Raw genomic sequence first — 6,000 nt, forward strand, 5'->3', positions numbered from 1 at the left:
GGAATTTGAAGGTATTTAATCTTGTGAATTGCCACCAGACCGTCCAATAAAATGTTCAAGAAAATGATTCAACAGTGACCACAGTAAACACAAGTGCACGCCATTATGGAATATACTAAATGATTGACCAGCTAATCAATATTTCAAAGAGAGTGAAAGAGCAAATGCAAGGTTTGATTGAACTATCTTCAGTCCATCAAAGCAAAATTTAACGAGCATGCACACCGTGCATTGCAGGCCTATATCTACTACAGTATAGGAGAAAATTGATCTCAAACTGACTCCAAAGAAAAGTAGCTTAATCAATTTCAACAAAATTACTATTTTGAATTGTGTGAAAAGAGAAAGTGTAAATAGATTACAAAACATGTGGATGACAGGGATTCCCCCCCCCCCCAAAAAAATGAATCATGTACCTGCTTTTAAATAATTTACTTGTGAACATAACATATTTTGGCAAATACGTTTCATGTCAGATACACTCCCATTCACACAACTCCACCCCTATGTTTCCTTTTGTATCTAAAATTAGTCATGTTATTGATGCAACTCTGAACAGCCTCCTGATGAACTGTTCGGAAGAAGAAACTCAAAGAGAGGCAGACTTGCTCCTCTGCCCCACCAGTGCATGCTTCCCAAAGAGGGTCTTCTTCATGTTTCCTTCGTCTCTGAAAGGACCCTGGTGGAATTTAGGAAGTCAAATTGAGCGCTCGTACCAGGCCTTTTCTCTGCCTCTCTCGCTAACACCACAGACTGCCCAATAAAGGGCCTGGATTCAGCTGATCCTGCTAGAAGGCCAATAAAACGGCCAGCTGCTTTGTGTGCAGGGAGTGAGGAAGGACGAACACTGCCAACAGTGTGCTGCGACGCTTAAAGGAGGAGGCCGAGCAGAAAACCAATACGTCACAGGAGCCACTCTGGGTAACTGAGGAAATGTGGACGGAGGGAAGGAGTGTTTAACTGCAGGCAGGGTGTTATCTCATTGTGAAGGTTCACAGCATTACACTGTGTCAAAAGTTTAGATGACGCTCTGAAATGAAATAATACATAAACAAATAAATCAAACAAAGACTGTCCAGACCAAATGTAATAACATTAATAAAATCCCCAAATTAGTAAAGTTACATTATTTTTTAGGTCCAGTATATACAAAAAAATGTAAGTTCCAGTTTTTAAGAATGGATATGAGCTGAGGTAGCAGTTAATTAATTCAGTCAATTCATGCTTTGGCCAGCATGCCAATGTTACTTGTTGGATTGGAATGGAATGGAGTGTCACAGGGGGAAGTCACTGGCCAGGGAAAGCTCCATGCAGCCAGCCCAGGTCACATGGTGAGACTGGAATAAAAGGCAGTCCTGACTGTGGATTTGGAAAGAAGGCCTTCCACAGCCTTGCCAAGAAAGTACTCCTCCATTGAGACAAAATGCTTCAGTGCAAATGGATTGGATTGAACTAAGCCAGGGGATCTGTGGTTTCTGTTTGAGCTCCAAGAAGCCTTGACATGGGTTGGAAAAAGGTTGTCATATAGTATTTCCGTTGGCACCCGCTATCAGTTCAAGTAAAACAGGCCTTGTATTGTTCCAATGGAAGTTTATGAATTGTTCTGGATAAGGAAAAGGCATCTTACTCCATCTAGTGGTCAGACACACACACACACACACACACACACACACACACACACACACACACACACACACACACACACACACTTCCAGTGTAGCGCCCCTTGGGGCCCAAGAACTGCAACATATTTTGCATACACCGAGAAACACCAAAACATTTCGTTTGTATAAACAAAGGCATGTTACATTCCATCGAGATGTGAAAAAAAGATACATTCCAAACTAGGGAGTCTTTAGCTTTACAACATTGTGTCAGGTTCATGTGTGCCCCCTCCTTACACACTTGAACATAAACAAGTAATGATTTGTCAATGAGCTGTGCCGTGCTGTCAGAGTCAGACTAATGGGTTGTGGAAGAAGTTGCGTATGTGCTGAGCCATGGCCTGGCCCACGATGGGCTCCAGTTCATGGGTCCCTGCGTTGTACAGCTGGTGGATACTGGAGTAGTGCTGGAGCAGGGCCATTGCTTTGATCATCCCTACTCCAGGGATCTGCTGAACCAGGGACATGACCAGGGGGTCCAGCAGCCGAGACACACTCCTCCTGAGGAACGGGTTGTCTTTACTCTCTCCGTGTACCTGCAGAGGAGAGGACACAATTCATCAGTCAATCATCACGCACAGTTAGACTATGGTTGATCTGACTGTATGTTAGTTCGAGTTTAAAACATATTTGTGGAATCAGGATAATCTTTGCAAAGTGACAATGCTAGACCAAACTCTTCGCTAGTTTTCTCGCATGTGTGAAAGTTTGACTTACTATCTGTATGAGAAGCTGGGAGGCTTCCAGCTGGCTGGCAACAGGTAGCAGTTTGAGACCGAGCTCATACACCACAAACTACTGCATGACAGGAAAGTACTGTTCACTGAGCCGGGTCTTCTCCACCACCACGATGCCCTGAAGGCTGGCCTTGCACAGAGAGGGAGACAAGATTGGAACATCACCATGGAAAAACAGATGTCATATAGAGATACACTACAATATTATATATCAGTAGTTCAGCCATATACAACACTGGCAATCTGAACTAGATTATGCTGTAGGATGTGAAGGTAAGTGCAAAAATAAAGAAAACACCAACATAAAGTCGTGGCAAAAAGTTTTTAGAATGTCACAAATATTAATTTCCACAAAGTTTGCTGCTTCAGTGTCTTTAGATATTTTTGTCAGATGCTACTATGGAATACTGAAGTATAATTACAAGCATTTCATAAGTGTCAAAGGCTTTTATTGACAATTACATTCAGATTAATGACTTCCGGCGCCGACAGAGATGGCCGCCTCGCTTCGCGTTCCTAGGAAACTATGCAGTTTTTGTTTTTTTTTTACGTGTTATTTCTTACATTAGTACCCCAGGTCATCTTAGGTTTCATTACATACAGTCGAGAAGAACTACTGAATATAAGATCAGCGTCAACTCACCATCAGTACGACCAAGAATATGTTTTCCGCGACGCGGATCCTGTGTTCTGCCTTACAAACAGGCCAACGGAATTGATTCCAGGCAGCGACCCCAAAAAACAACTTCGTAAAAGAGGGAAACGTAGCGGTCTTCTGGTCAGACTCCGGACACGGGCACATCGTGCACCACTCCCTAGCATTCTTCTTGCCAATGTCCAGTCTCTTGACAACAAGGTTGATGAAATCCGAGCAAGGGTAGCATTCCAGAGGGACATCAGAGACTGTAACATTCTCTGCTTCACGGAAACATGGCTCACTGGAGAGACGCTATCCGGGGCGGTGCAGCCAACGGGTTTCTCCACGCATCGCGCCGACAGAAACAAACATCTTTCTGGTAAGAAGAGTGGCGGGGGCATATGCCTCATGACTAACGAGACATGGTGTGATGAAAGAAACATACAGGAACTCAAATCCTTCTGTTCACCTGATTTAGAATTCCTCACAATCAAATGTAGACCGCATTATCTACCAAGAGAATTCTCTTCGATTATAATCACAGCCGTATATATCCCCCCCAAGCAGACACATCGATGGCTCTGAACGAACTTTATTTAACTCTTTGCAAACTGGAAACCATTTATCCGGAGGCTGCATTCATTGTAGCTGGGGATTTTAACAAAGCTAATCTGAAAACAAGACTCCCTAAATTTGATCAGCATATCGATTGCGCAACCAGGGGTGGTAAAACCCTGGATCATTGTTACTCTAACTTCCGTGACGCATATAAGGCCCTGCCCCGCCCCCCTTTCGGAAAAGCTGACCACGACTCCATTTTGTTGATCCCTGCCTACAGACAGAAACTTAAACAAGAGGCTCCCACGCTGAGGTCTGTCCAACGCTGGTCCGATCAAGCTGACTCCACACTCCAAGACTGCTTCCATCACGTGGACTGGGACATGTTTCGTATTGCGTCAGATAACAATATTGACGAATACGCTGATTCGGTGTGCGAGTTCATTAGAACGTGCGTTGAAGATGTCGTTCCCATAGCAACAATAAAAACATTCCCTAACCAGAAACCGTGGATTGATGGCAGCATTCGCGTGAAACTGAAAGCGCGAACCACTGCTTTTAATCAGGGCAAGGTGTCTGGTAACATGACCGAATACAAACAGTGCAGCTATTCCCTCCGCAAGGCTATCAAACAAGCTAAGCGTCAGTACAGAGACAAAGTAGAATCTCAATTCAACGGCTCAGACACAAGAGGCATGTGGCAGGGTCTACAGTCAATCACGGACTACAAGAAGAAACCCAGCCCAGTCACGGACCAGGATGTCTTGCTCCCAGGCAGACTAAATAACTTTTTTGCCCGCTTTGAGGACAATACAATGCCACTGACACGGCCTGCAACGAAAACATGCGGTCTCTCCTTCACTGCAGCCGAGGTGAGTAAGACATTTAAACGTGTTAACCCTCGCAAGGCTGCAGGCCCAGACGGCATCCCCAGCCGCCCCCTCAGAGCATGCGCAGACCAACTGGCCGGTGTGTTTACGGACATATTCAATCAATCCCTATACCAGTCTGCTGTTCCCACATGCTTCAAGAGGGCCACCATTGTTCCTGTTCCCAAGAAAGCTAAGGTAACTGAGCTAAACGACTACCGCCCCGTAGCACTCACTTCCGTCATCATGAAGTGCTTTGAGAGACTAGTCAAGGACCATATCACCTCCACCCTACCTGACACCCTAGACCCACTCCAATTTGCTTACCGCCCAAATAGGTCCACAGACGATGCAATCTCAACCACACTGCACACTGCCCTAACCCATCTGGACAAGAGGAATACCTATGTGAGAATGCTGTTCATCGACTACAGCTCGGCATTCAACACCATAGTACCCTCCAAGCTCGTCATCAAGCTCGAGACCCTGGGTCTCGACCCCGCCCTGTGCAACTGGGTACTGGACTTCCTGACGGGCCGCCCCAGGTGGTGAGGGTAGGCAACAACATCTCCTCCCCGCTGATCCTCAACACGGGGCCCCACAAGGGTGCGTTCTGAGCCCTCTCCTGTACTCCCTGTTCACCCACGACTGCGTGGCCACGCACGCCTCCAACTCAATCATCAAGTTTGCGGACGACACAACAGTGGTAGGCTTGATTACCAACAACGACGAGACGGCCTACAGGGAGGAGGTGAGGGCCCTCGGAGTGTGGTGTCAGGAAAATAACCTCACACTCAACGTCAACAAAACTAAGGAGATGATTGTGGACTTCAGGAAACAGCAGAGGGAACACCCCCTATCCACATCGATGGAACAGTAGTGGAGAGGGTAGCAAGTTTAAGTTCCTCTGCATACACATCACAGACAAACTGAATTGGTCCACTCACACAGACAGCGTCGTGAAGAAGGCGCAGCAGCGCCTCTTCAACCTCAGGAGGCTGAAGAAATTCGGCTTGTCACCAAAAGCACTCACAAACTTCTACAGATGCACAATCGAGAGCATCCTGGCGGGCTGTATCACCGCCTGGTACGGCAACTGCTCCGCCCTCAACCGTAAGGCTCTCCAGAGGGTAGTGAGGTCTGCACAACGCATCACCGGGGGCAAACTACCTGCCCTCCAGGACACCTACACCACCCGATGTTACAGGAAGGCCATAATGATCATCAAGGACATCAACCACCCGAGCCACTGCCTGTTCACCCCGCTATCATCCAGAAGGCAAGGTCAGTACAGGTGCATCAAAGCTGGGACCGAGAGACTGAAAAACAGCTTCTATCTCAAGGCCATCAGACTGTTAAACAGCCACCACTAACATTGAGCGGCTGCTGCCAACACACTGACATTGACGCTGACCCAACTCCAGCCACTTTAATAATGGGAATTGATGGGAAATTATGTAAATATATCACTAGCCACTTTAAACAATGCTACCTTATATAATGTTACTTACCCTACACTATTCATCTCATATGCA

At 46.3% G+C, this 6,000-nt stretch overlaps 1 pseudogene; it reads right to left on the reverse strand.

The window, feature by feature from the left end:
• Positions 1 to 417: 417 nt before the first annotated feature.
• Positions 418 to 2,570, reverse strand: LOC115108934 (Fanconi anemia core complex-associated protein 24-like; annotated as a pseudogene).
• Between the last annotated feature and the right edge of the window lie 3,430 nt (positions 2,571 to 6,000).

This window comes from Oncorhynchus nerka, linkage group LG25 (genome assembly GCF_034236695.1).
Source record: "Oncorhynchus nerka isolate Pitt River linkage group LG25, Oner_Uvic_2.0, whole genome shotgun sequence".
Taxonomy (NCBI): domain Eukaryota; kingdom Metazoa; phylum Chordata; class Actinopteri; order Salmoniformes; family Salmonidae; genus Oncorhynchus; species Oncorhynchus nerka.